We start from the raw sequence: 13,488 nt of genomic DNA on the forward strand, positions 1-13,488 counted from the left end.
AGCTGGGGAAGCCGGGGCCCAGCCCAGCAAGTAGCTGGAGCTTCCGTTCTGTTCTTCCTTCACTCACCCAAAGCAGCACACCTGCCTGCCCCACATACCCATTCTTCTGGAAGGGGCTGGGGAGCACAGCTCACGTGCCCGACAGGAGGACAGAGGGCAAAGGGAATGGAGAAAACGAGGAATGTTCTGGACACTCCATAAATGTCAATGTGAGAGCCTCAACCGTGTCTCCCTTCGTATCTAAACACAGAAACACGTACACACATGCATCAAGATTATGAATCCTGGGATTTTAAAAGAATGCTTAAAAACACTTCCCATTTTCTGCCCGAGGCAGAAAATTAGTTCATACCTTGATCCATCAAGCATACACGTGGCACCTGTGCACCAGGCACCTTTGGATGCTCTGTGCCTTCCTTAAAAAAAGTGGCTGACGAGTTTAACCAGAACCTCTCCAAAAACCTCTCCATCCCAGGCAGGGATGACAAGTGGGCTGCATGGCAGACACAGAACTTGAGAGAAAACGGTGTCTTAAATACCACAGAGACTGTCTGGAAATCTGCAGTCCCCTAAGCGGTTTGCGCTCAGCCCCCCGCCGAGGTGCCTTGGGCTGCCCTTTAACGGGTTTCTCAGAAGGGCTGACGCATCCTTTCCCTGCCCGCTGGAAGCCGCCACAGGGCGCAGGCAGCAGGTTCTGAAGAGCGGTCCTTCTCCTAAGAGATCAAGGGCACCCCCCTCTCTGGATGCACAGGCGGAGGAAGGGGGTACTCAAGTGCGGGTGCACAGAAGCTCGCCGACCTCCCGTGGAGACCACAGCTCCCTCCACCTGAGCCGGAAGCTCACTTTTGCCTCGGAGTCGCCCACGCAGAAAACACTGGGCTGTTCTTAATGGGCAGCTGTCATTCATCCTACCTTTCCCTGAAAGTAACTTCCATATGACTTGAGGAGAGTCACTGGCTTTGGGGTGTCCCCAGATGCCCTTCGCCCCATCACCTGCTAACCAAGAGGGCAGGCGGTGAGTCTTGAAAAGTCACATGATCTCTGACCTCAGGTTACCTCCCTTATCAAAAGGCAACAGGGACTCCTTCTCCATGGGTCTAGGAGGGTCTGCTCTTGGTGGCTATTATTATTCAAGAACCGCTAGCTGTCTTTCTCCAGCTGTGTTCCAGTCCCATTGGCAAGGCTGTTAGTATGTTAACCCCAAGGACGCCTGGGTCTAAGTTTTAGTCATTGCTCTCTTCTGTCGTACACTATTTATAAAGTGATCTAAACACTGGTTTTCTTTCTTCTCCTGCAAACAGTAGAGTTCTCGGTTTCTTAGAAAAAAAAGAGATCAGAGAGGAACAGAGAAGAGGGGAGAGGAGAAGGTTTTCTTCCAGTAAAAGTAATCTCATAACCACATTGCAGAAAATGCATAAAAGAGAAAGGAAAAGAAATTTATCCACATTCATAGCCCCCTGCCACAACCTCGGATGCCGTTTTGGTGTGTATTTCCTTCCAAACTTTTTTCCTACAAATGACTGCTTTTCTCAGTTTCCTCCCAGCCTCCTGCGCCCTCTTTTGAGGGGCTACAGCATGACTGATTCAAATATTTGATCAATTTCAGATGCTTAGGTTACTTCCAATTTGTTATTGTCAAAGGCGCTAAGCTGACCATCTTTGTGCAACATTCTGTCCGTACTTGGAATTGTTCCTTTATGATATCTTGCCAGAAATAGGTTTACCGGGTCAAAGGTTACAAGTATCTTCATGACTGTTAACATAAATTCCATAGTTTCCCAGAAGGGTCTTTGTAGGACCCAGTTGGCCACAAGACCTACAAAGACCCAGTTGGCCACGAGAAAAAAGACACAGGTTCCTTCCTGGGGCTGGGGACACCTCTCCTAGGCATCATGGGGTGCGGATAGGGGCACCTGCTGGGTTTTCTCTGCCTTGAGCTCTTATGGAACATTCCAGTCTATGCACATCAGCACAGGCAATCTCAGGGGCTTTTCAACTCCCCCTTGTTGAATGGGAGCTCCATAACACATACAAGAACAAGCTCCAAAGTGGAATCAAATACCCTCTCCCTCCTGCCCCGACAGCTACTTAATATGATGGAGAACGAAAGATCAGGTTCCTTCTCTTTCGGTTTTAAGTGTCCAAGGTCTGGAGACAAAGATCAATTTACCTGAGAGAGGCATTTTCCAACCACATTCCTGGTCATGAGGGGAGGTGCTGGCAGAAGAGGGGGTGGGGACACTCCAAAGGTCATACCTTCTTTATTCCTCATTTACTTCTGCAAGCGAGAGGTCTAGGGGAAAGTCACAAGTATGCAAATGTCGTTTTTCTACACTTCCCCTGCATTTCACCACTGAAACTTTGAGAAACGCTGCTTGGGAAAGAGAAGGTCCCACTTGGAGGCAGGGCTTCAGGGAGTGGGGTCATCTCCCAAGGCTGGGGTCCCTCATGGATGCAGGAGCCCTTTCAGATCAACTCCAGATTGGGGCATCCAACCACATCCTGGAGATGTGTGGGATCAATGGCAGTCAAAGGTCCTAAATCTAGGGGCTGCTGTGACCAGGGATGTTGCCTTTATTTAGAAAAAAAAAAAAAAGAGTTAGGCCTCACTAGGGCCAAAGAGACGGCCTCCGTCCTGTCCACTGGGTCCAACATACAGGACAGCTGGACACACAAAAAAATTCTCTCCAAAGTTAATTACACTCAAGCGGGAGAGACTCCTAGAATAATCACACATACATATATGTAATATATATAGCCCACAGTTGGGTCAGGACAAGGGCACGTTCTGAGGAGGTCTCCCATCTAGCACAACATAAATGGAACCGTGTATCACGTGCTAATTTAGCTCAGCCATATTCAACTCTACTCAAAGGGCCAAACGCTTTATTTTTATTTTAAAGAGTTTATTTTTTTTTAATTTTTTTTCAACGTTTATTTATTTTTGGGACAGAGAGAGACAGAGCATGAACGGGGGAGGGGCAGAGAGAGAAGGAGACACAGAATCGGAAACAGGCTCCAGGCTCTGAGCCATCAGCCCAGAGCCCGACGTGGGGCTCGAACTCACCGACCGCGAGATCGTGACCTGGCTGAAGTCAGACGCTTAACCGACTGCGCCACCCAGGCGCCCCATTAAAGAGTTTAAATAACATAAAAGCATATTTTGCCTGTGGTATTTAATTTGTATTTGTTTTATTTTTGGATACTGTACTTGATGGTACATCATACACCACTGTGCGTGCGAAACATTTCCTGCAACATGTTACTGCACCGCATCACGTACACAAAAGCACCGTATGCAAACGATCCCTCAGGGCCAATTTAGGAGACTGTCTGAGATCGTTTTTAACAGGCTTCATGCCTCATTTTCATCAGGACTTCCGAAAGTCACGATTAAGACAACTCTGCTGTGTTAAGGTTTGCCCTCCTTGGGTGCTCGAGGGATGTGCTGTTAGGTAGTAGCAGAAAATCAGTCTCCGATCACAACAGGAAACCAGGCCTCCCAGGCTGGAGAACGCCTGGGGGGGGAGGGGGGAGGGCCCCTGACTTTATAACCAGCCTGCCAAGGACGGGCTGTCAGGGCATGAAAACTTGTCCTCGTGTTGGGCCCTGAGCTGCCTGTACAGCCCTTAGCAAGCTTTCACCTCCCTGGCCTGCTCCCTCCTTCTTTCTAAGAGTGACCTAGATGATTCCCAAACTCCTGTGTGACTCTGGGCAACTCACCTCACCTCTCTGGGCCTCCTCTGGCTGTCTGAACAGGCTCCCACCTTGGAGGAGAATCAGCGCTGCCCAAGTGGGATTCCGAGAGAGAGCTGCCCCGTGTTGAGATGTTGACCTCCTCAGCACTTTGGGCAGATGGGTCCTGCGGTCGGTCACCTCCAGCTGTGAGATGTTTCCCCTTTTCCTACCCACCACCCGACCCACACCTTACAAATTCTGTTTCCTAGGTGAGCCATGGCCTGAAAAGGTCTGGGAAGGATGGGACTAAGGTGATCTTCAACGTCCTTTCCATCTGAACACCAGCCACCCCACCCCCAGCACCCCCGGAGTTAGAAATAGATCGTTTACAGGGGTAGGAGATTACAGGACCTCGGGGTTCTCAAACTGGGTCTGCACCAGAATCACCGGAGAGGGCTTGTTCAGAATGTAGATTCTTGGCCCTCCCACCCTGGAAGCTTAAGTACACCAGATTATGTCAGATGGAAGAATACTGGGGAAGAGGGAACACATGCATAGAATGTTCTGGCAAGTTCACATACTGAAAGTGGATGGGAGGAACAAGCAGAGGCATTAATACTGTGTCCACTTACTTTCTCAAGTCTACAACGACCGCTGTCCAAACACTGAGATTTCCCTTTCAAATTCAACCCCCTGACACACGAACCCACAGAACCCATATTCCACCCCCCCCCAAATCTTTCTCTTGTGGGGGTGCCTGCAGACCATGCGATGCGCTGCAAATCCCGACACCAAATGCATCAAGAGGGGTATTAATAGCGTGAGTCAGTTTCACACTGAATTTACCAAAAAGCCTCAAGACTCAAATTAGCCCAAGTCCTCCATCTCCTTGCAACAGTGCTTTATAAATCTGACCTTCCTTGGCTGGCTGTTCACAGCAGGTGGTTCTGGTGACACTGGTGGCCGAGATGCCTACCATGAACACCACCCCCCCCCCCGCCCCAACCTTAGAAACCCACCCCCTTCCAGCAGCATCGAGCCGCAGCAGAAACTACTCAGGTACACCACTCACTTTACAGATTTGGGGAGTTATGTTCAAGGTTCACCTGAAAGGGGCAGTCAAAACAGCAGGTGGGAGCTGCAGCTGGTGAGGCAGCTTTTAATTCTAGCTCTGCTCTCCATCAGCCTCTGAGTTTTCTGTCTCCTCATCTGTCAGATGGGGATAACATGACCTGCCTCGCGGAGTTCCCACAAACATAAGAAATAAAACACGCAGGGGCGTCTGGGTGGCTCAGTCGGTTGAACGTTCGACTTCGGCTCAGGTCATGATCTCACGGTTTGTGAGTTCGAGCCCCGCGTCGGGCTCTATGCTGACAGCTCGGAGCCTGGAGCCTGTTTCAGATTCTGTGTCTCCCTCTCTCTCTGCCCCTCCCCTGCTCACGCTCTGTCTCTCTCTCTCTCTCAAAAATAAATAAACACTAAAAAAAAACCCGGGTGCCTGGGTGGCTCAGTCAGTTAAGCATCCTACTTCGGCTCAGGTCACGATCTCGCGGTCTGTGAGTTCGAGCCCCGCATCGGGCTCTGTGCTGACAGCTCGGAGCCTGGAGCCTGTTTCAGATTCTGTGTCTCCCTCTCTCTCTGACCCTCCCCCATTCATGCTCTGTCTCTCTGTCTCAGAAATAAATAAACGTTAAAAAAAAAAAAAGAAATAAAACACGCAGACACACATCGTCCACGCTCAACAGGGAAAGTGGTTATTATTCCAAAACAAAACAAAACAAAATCACAAAAGCCACAACATGCTCATGGGAGCCGTGTGATTCGGGAGGCCTCTGCCTGGGCCATAAATGCCTGCACAAAGGGTTGGAAATGCTGCCTCAGTCCCCTTTCCTGCCCTGCTCAATCAGCCCGCTGCTCTGTCCTCTCTGGCGTCAAGTGACTGCCCCTGCTCTCCTGTCCCCAAACCTAGCCAGAGAGCTTCTCCAGTTCCTGGGTGACAAGGACGGGCCTCAGGGGGGCTGGGCGTGGGTTAGCCCAAGGAAACAAAGCCTTCCTTCTCAAGCCACACAGGCCCTTAGAGACTTGAGTGGGTGGCAGTGGGGACACACAGTGTGTATTCCCCACCTGGACCCATCACAGGGCCTAGCACACAGTAGGCGTTCACTTAATGATAGTCCCTGAATGGCAGGATGGCCGTGGCGCCCCCATTATGAACTGAACACTTGACAGCAACCAGGGTGTGCTCAGAAAGGACTGGAAAACCTCACTCTGCTTTCATTCACAAGCCCGTGTGATCTTGTGCACGCTGGCTGGCCTCTGATGCCTCGGGGACTCGGGGCAGTACACAAAACTAGAGTTCAGGGGAGCAGGGCAGACATTTTAGGATGTTATTGGCCGAGTTTCACTTCCACATTGTCTTCTGCATTTTACTTCAACTCTGGTTTTGAGCAAAGCTGGGGCTGGTGCAGAGACTGGCAGGGAAGGCCTCCCTGAGCCTGCAGGCTCCTCTCCCCGAGTCCCAGCCCCGGAGGCTGTGTGGACAGCGGACTTGCATCATGGAGCACCTCTCAGACATCGGGCCCTGAGCCAGGCACAGTCAGACATTTTCTGATGTAAGAGCCACAACAAGCTGTGAAACAGGCACTGTGATGCCAGACGAGGCTGTGCGATCTGAAAGACTCCACAGCTAGGGAGCCGGCTGTGAACGGAGATGTACCTGGCCCCCGGTGCACAGTCCTTCACCCTGCCAGCGCCCCCTGCCAAAGAAGACCCCCAGAGGGGCCAACCACGGCGTCTGGTTTTGCGTGAAGCCACCCCAGCAGTCTGCAGGTGTCTTAAAGAAACACCTGCCCCCCCCCCCCCATCAAATTCATACCCCCCATCTCCTCCAAGGGCATGGCCCTGGACGGAAACCTGCACTGGACAAATCAGTGCTCACTCACCTGGGGCTACGTCCTGCGGGAGGTGGACCTACAGGGAGTGTTTCTGCGGGGGGCTGGCTAGCAACTTTCACGCACCTGATATCGTTTAGTCCCCCAAGCCACCCGGGATGCTGGGACACCGGGCGCTGCTAGCCCAGTCTCATCCGGGACCAGGACCGTTCTGGCTCAGCAAGGTGAGGGACTGGCCCGAGGTCACGCGGCCACTGGGCAGGGGCTCCTCCGGCTCCACAGTGTGGCAGCGTCTGCTGAGAAGGCACTGGGTTTACATCCCAAAGAGCTCCAAGTGGCCAGACAGAGCCGGTCACGGGAGGATCTCTGAAGCAGACGAGCAAAGTTGCTTGCTGCCCAAGTGCCCTCCTGTCCTTGACTCCTCTGTGTGAATGCTCCCCACTGTACTCCCCAAATCTGAGGGTGCTGGCGGGGGAAGGGCAAGTGGGCCATCAGCCTCTGACGGAGCCTGAATTCAACCTTGTCGCTTTTCCTGCGTTGGGCTTAGTCCCCTGTGGCAGAAAGGTCACCAGCACCGGTACCGCTGAGCTGGGGCAGGACGTCCAGCCGGCACCATCCCCCGGGCTGGGGCTGCCCTGCGCTGAGGTCGGCCCCCAGGTACCACGCAGCCATGTGAAGGGGCCTGGCTAAGACCTGGGTTCCAGGCCTGATTTGGTCTCTTGGGCAAGATGCTTCCCCTTCTGGGTTCCAGTTCCCTCGTGTGTTAAATTAAGACTACTGGACGCCTAAAACCTGACCCTCTGAGCATGAACTTCCTGCTCGATCCTTGCAGCCCACAACCACGTGTGAAGGCCTGTTGCGCTCACAATGCCGCCCTCCCCACCTCAACTGTTCAGAGGGTCCAGGCCTCGTGGGGCTTGTTCGGTGCCTCCTGGGCCTGCCCAGCCCTCTGTGTTGTCACTGCCATCTGTTCTAGGCCTCCGTCTTTTTAATTGTGTGTATCATGGGCCTGGCTGCCTCTTCCACTGCCGAGCTGCCCCACGACACTCAGTGTCATGTTCAGATTCACATCTACGAGCTCCGGGTCCTGAATGAGCCACGGGAGTGGGGGCTTCCACATTCTCCCTACTCCAAGTGCGGTCCCCGGACCAGAATCTTTGCCCACCCCCACCTCTGACTCAGAAGCTGCAGAGAAACCTCCAAGTGATTTGAGGGAACACTCCAGTTTGGGAAGCCCTGTTCCAAGATGCTCCTCGGCTCTCACGTGCCCCTACTCCCACATCCCTCGCATTGACCACCTAGAAGCCTTCCAACTTATGGACCTTAGCAGGACTCACTAAAACGCAGCCCATCGCTAACCAAAAACAGATGTGTCTTTAGAAACCTTCTAGAAGCTTGCCACTGACTCTCACAGGCAGGATCTGAAATGTGCAGGCCCCAGGGTGATTCCTGACATGTGTTACCCACTGGTCGCCCGAGTCTCAAGTACCTCTCAAAAATGTTGAGGTCCCTTCCCCTTGGTTCTGTGGATTTGGCTACCCTCAACGTCCCCGCCCATCAGTCCCTATAAATGGGTGACAACCCCACTGCCAACATCCCACAGTAGAGACAAACGGACTGGCGGCCCTTCCTGTCCCTCACGGCCCTGTGTCCATGGTCAGAAGATGCTCTGCCCTCATTTTCTACTCTTGACACTTACTTGACTTGGGAAGAAAAGAAACTTCTCCAAAACACATTTCCAGTTTTTTCATAAACCCTGCAATTCCTCTAATGGTTTCAGATTATCTTAAATACTTATTAAAATCACCCTCAGCCACACTTCTTTAAACGAATCTCCTCGTTGACTTCGATTATTTATATATTTATGAACATGATGTCTCCTTCCCTCAGAGCAGATGGCAACTAGTAAGTCAGTCTTCGAAAAGGGAAAAAAAAAAATCAATGGGACAGAACGTAAATTCAACGACTCCCCAGTTTACTCTTCTTGACAAGCTCTGGTATGATTATCTCTTCATTCAGCGGAAGCACCGTATGAAAGCCAGTCAACGACTGGTTTGGGAAGGAGGCATGGCGCCTTGAACTGGAATCTAAGAAGAAGCCGCCAGCCAAAGGCTCAATTACCAGTGGGAACCAGAGCCTGGTTAGGAGAGGGATAGGACAACGGGACGGGGGTGGGGATGGAAAGAACCGGGGTAGGGGGAAAGGAAGGGACATTGGCAGAGCACATCCTATGAGCCAGGCAATGTGCTGGAAGGTTCTCCTTGATCTCCACAACAACCCTTCCAGGCGGTGTACCACTCCTCATTTGAAAGTTGAAGAAGGCCCAGAGAGAGAGGATAAATCTTGCCCAAGGTCACAGAGCTGGTAAGCAGCAGAACCAGGATGCGAACCCAGGTAGTCTGAGCCCTAAAGCCATACCCACAACCCGCCTCTACAAGTAGAGAAGCATAACAGGACAAATATCATGGCCCTTAACCTCATGCATCCTTGGCTAAGTCCCTACCTTTCTTTCAACCTGGTGAGGCCACTCACCCCTTTTCAGGCCATCAAAGACTTAACTCCTAAGCAACAGGGGCTTTGTCCTTCTGAGAATCTGGGGGACTCCAGGGTTGATGGAAAGCTGGAAGGAGTTCATGGGAAGGTTATGAGATAGGAAGTGAATGTCATGAACACGTAAAGAGTTAACTTCATGAGAGGGGAAAAAGACCTTTGCCCTCAGAAATGGATGAAAAACAGGATCTTTTTTTTTTAAGTTTATTTATTTATTTTTGAGAGAGAGCGAGTGTGAGAAGGAAAGGGGCACGAAGAGAGACAGGAGGGAGGGGGGGAGGGAGGGAGGGAGGGGGAGAGAGAGAGAGAGAGAGAGACAGACAGAGACAGAGACAGAGACAATCCCAAGCAGGCTCCGCACTGTCAGCCAGACTCAGGGCTCAAATTCACGAACTGTGAGATCATGACCTGAGCTGAAATCAAGAGTCAGATGCTTAATCAACTGAACTGCCCAGGCTCCCCCAAAAAACATGATCTTTTTTTTTTTTTACACTTATTTATTTTTGAGAGACAGAGAGAAACCGAGCAGAAGCAGGGGAGGAGCAGAAAGAGAGGGAGACACAGAATCCGAAGAGGGCTCCAGGCTCCGAGCTGTCAGCACAGAGCCCAACATGGGGCTCGAACCCACAAACCGTGAGATCATGACCTGAGCCGAAGTCAAATGCTTAACTGACTGAGCCACCCAGGCTCCCCAAAACATGATCTTGACGATGCTTTCTCATAGAGCTTTTATCAACTGTCCCAGACAGGGAAGGAGAGAATGAATAAAATCAGCCGGTTCCCCTCCCCGCCTCAATTTACTTGTCTGGAGAAGCTCCAAGTCAGGTTAAAACAGAGAGGTGGGTCTGGCCTTTGAGAAGCTCATCCTGCAGCTGAGGAAAGGCTGAATGTCACCGCGGATGAGGACCGCCATTTATCAGGGGTCTCAGCTAAGGGCGCCTCACTCCTGCGCGAGCAAAGCAACCCCACGCTAAATGGTCCCATTTTACAAATGAGAACACTGAGGCTCTGAAACGTGGTGACATGCCCATGGGCAGTAAGTGGCAAAAGTGGAGGTGTGGATTTGGGTCTTGCTCTCTTACTCAGGCACCTGTGAGGTGAAGCAGGTAGAGCGGAGGTGATTTTGCCTGGTCACAGACGCGGAAAAGATGGTTCCAGGAGTGCAGAGACCTCTCGAAGGCTGCCTGGCCAGCGCGTAGCGAAAGTGGACCCATCTAAAATCTGATGTGTCACTGACACAAAGTGCTCACTGGAAGATGGTTTCACCGAAGACGGCCACGTCCCAGCCTGCTGAAGCCACAGGACAGAGGTCTCTTCAAACAAGGAGGGGACAGCAATGCTGAGCGTGAGGCCACAATCTCTTGGCCCTGGCGTCCCTCAAGAGTCCCTCCTGTCATGGTCTCTGGATCCTGAGGTAAGCTGTCAGAGGCTGGGATTCCAGAATGGGGAATCAAGAACTGCCAGAGAACAATCTCAAGGTCACCTACAGGCCAGTACACTGACCTTGAGGTGGAGACAGAATGTACCTCCATAAAGAGCCAAAGGGAAACCATCTCTCTTTTGTTCATCTGCCACAAAACATGTACCGTGTATCCAAGCATATGCCAGACAGCCTGCCAGGTGCCAAGGGAGACACAAAGGCCATTCAGAAGGGAGCCGAGCCCACAGGAAAGAGCGAGAGCGCGTTCCAGGCGGAAGGCGGGTGAGGATCCTGAATCCACCACTTACTAAGGGTCTGAGACCAAGTCCTGCACTCTCTCTAGGTCTTGTAAAGTAAGAATAAAACCTCTGCTTCACAGGTAACCGTGAACTACTCCACGACTTAAAAATGAATCTGCAGGTGTTCAAACCACAGCTGGCTGCTGCATAAAGGCACCTGCTCTTGCCTGTCACAATAGTAGCACTCAGGCTCACCTCCTGCCCTCCAGATGTGGGAAAAACAAAAACACACACACACAGGATGCTAAGAGAGGTGCTCAGAAGCCTTTGGGAGCTGAGAAAGGAGAAGGGACAGCGGAAGCAAAATTACTTTCAAAACCTCCCAAAGTGCAGAAACCCATAGTGGCCCTTTATCTGATGGCCATCTCCAAGCACCCCTGCGTATTAACCTCACCCTAGCCTCCTTCATCACACACACTGCCCCTCCCCATGCCAAAAGTCTCGGCAAAATCCGGAAAATGCACATTCCAATGTGCCTCCCCAGGAAGAAAACTCAGGCCCGCTGACCACTCCTGCATGCCCCACCAAGGGAGAAAAACCACCTCTCCCCAGCTTCCTCCACGTTTACAGGAACCCCCAAGCCTGGGAAAACAGCCCAGCTGTTAGCCCCGGCCACCCCCTCGTGGGACAGTCATCTGGTGGTGGCAATCAAAAAGATGCTTCCTTTTCATTTCCACAGAATGCACTCTTCCAAGAATAGGAGAGGCTCAAAGTCAGAGTTTAAGCTCCTTTTCACAAGGAATCAATATTTTCACAAGATAATCCTCCTGGGGAGGGGATGGATTACTGAGATCCCAGGTGGCAAAACGCGGCTCTCTGGGGATTGTGGGATGGATGTTACAGGGCAAGGAAGCCAAAACGTAGACCCACAGCCACTCACTTCTCAAAATTCACGGAGGCAGCTCTTCCTTTCACAAACATCTACCCAGAGCGTCCCAGGTGCCCAGGGACCCCTTCCGGGCGGAGGGGGATGCAGAAATTAGAGGCCAGATGACTGACAATGAGACTTTCCATTACTGCGCCCCCTCCAGGCCAGGAAGTCCACGCTCACTTTCTCTAGGCCCTACTCAAAGCACCCATTTTACAGACAGACATCTAAGACGGGAGAGGGTGAGCGATTTGCCCAAGGTCACACAGCTAGCGAGGCTGCAGGGCCAGGAATTTAGCATAGGTGCAAAGTCCACGTGACACTCCCCAGCGGAGCCTCCTTCCCGCTGAGCCCCCCCCCTCCCCCCACCGGCTCCATTTCTTGCAGCTGGGTGGGAATCAAATGCGACCCCCCACACACACACACACACACGCAGGGTTCCAGCTGGGGAAGGGGGGGGTCGAAGTCCCCGGTTCCTTCTCCCTCCCACCCTCAACACGGGACGCACCGGTTCGAGACCCACTGTGTGTGAACACAGACCCAGGAAAAGCCCTGCAGGCTGCAAGGGCACCCACCCGGTAACACTGAACTTCCATTTAAAAAAAAAAAAAAATGATGAAAAGATAAAGGGCAAAGAGGAAGTGCTCTTTAAACATAGGCGGGTGGTTACCCCAGGAGGAAGTCTTGAGGCCAATGGAGATTTTGCTCACCCCCTCCAGTTCCTCTCTTCGAAGCGCCTGGCCTTCCAGCCCCCAAGCAAGTTGGCGCGGGCTGCGCTGCGCCGGGGCCAGACCCCGCGCCCTCACCTGGCGCGCAGGAGGGGTCTTGGGGGGCAGCCACCCCGAGCGCCCCCTCCCTCCCCGCGCGGGGCCCCGCCGCGCGCTCCCCGCAGCTGGGTGGACCCGGGCGGCGGCCCCGCGGCGTGCGCTCCCCCCCCCCACCTCGCCCTCCCGCCCCCGGCGCGTCCTCTGGGCCCCCCGCGCCGCCCCCACCCCTGCGGCGCCCCCTCTCCCGCCGCCGCGGCGCCCGGCCCGCACCCCCGTCCCCGCACCCACCGCGCGCGCCCCGCGCCCGCACCCGCACCCGCACCCGCGCCGGGCGCAGGCGGCTCCGGGGGCGCGCGGGCGAGCCGGGCGGCCCGGGCGGCGGCGCGGCGGGGCCCCGGGCACGTACCTGGCGGCCGGGCGAGCGGCGAGGGGAGCGCGGCCGCGGGCGCTGGAGCGCAGGAGCCTCGGGTGCCGCCGCCGCCGCCGTTTCCGGGTTGGCCGGTCTCACGTCACCGCCACAGGTTCGCGAGCGGCCCCCGCCGCGGCGGCAGCAGCAGCAGCAGCAGCAGCGGCGGCCCGGGCGAGTGCCAGGCGAGAAATAACTATAAAAGGAAGAGACGCCTCGAGGAGGAAGAGGAAACGCTGTTTACCTTCGAGAAGCCGAGCCGCCGGCGCTCGCACAAAAGGAGGACGCTCGCCGACGCCGCCTCCCCCCGCGCCCCGTCCCCGCCGCATCGCGGGGCCCGGCGTCAGCGCGCGCGGCGCCCCGGGACCGCCCCGCGCCGGCCCCCACCCCAAAACCCGCGGTGGGGGCGGGGGCCGGGGTGGGGGTGGGGGGCCCGCGGCGGGGTGACCTTGGGCAAGTCACAGCGGGCGGGGGAGCCGCTGCGCGGGGCGCGCTGGCGGGGGGCGGGGGGCGGGGGTGGGGGGCTCTACGCCCCGCTGACCCAGACGTGGAAACCCCAAGCCCCCGGAGGCGCAGGGCTGGCCCAAGGTCACAGCCTATCGGGCAGGG

At 54.3% G+C, this 13,488-nt stretch overlaps 1 protein-coding gene across 6 annotated transcripts in view; it reads right to left on the reverse strand.

The window, feature by feature from the left end:
• Nucleotides 1-13,184, reverse strand: part of CYRIB (CYFIP related Rac1 interactor B) — a 148,636-nt gene extending 135,452 nt beyond the window's left edge. For 2 of the 6 annotated variants that reach the window (XM_045049997.1, XM_023248580.2), the window contains exon 1: nucleotides 12,880-13,072. The gene's annotated coding sequence lies outside the window, so the exon portion shown is untranslated. Of the gene's footprint in view, nucleotides 1-12,879; nucleotides 13,074-13,123 lie in introns of those variants that run through there. The other 4 variants (XM_045049999.1, XM_023248576.2, XM_023248582.2 and 1 more) reach the window with 4 other exon arrangements.
• Nucleotides 13,185-13,488: the final 304 nt, after the last annotated feature.

This window comes from Felis catus, chromosome F2 (genome assembly GCF_018350175.1).
Source record: "Felis catus isolate Fca126 chromosome F2, F.catus_Fca126_mat1.0, whole genome shotgun sequence".
NCBI lineage: Eukaryota > Metazoa > Chordata > Mammalia > Carnivora > Felidae > Felis > Felis catus.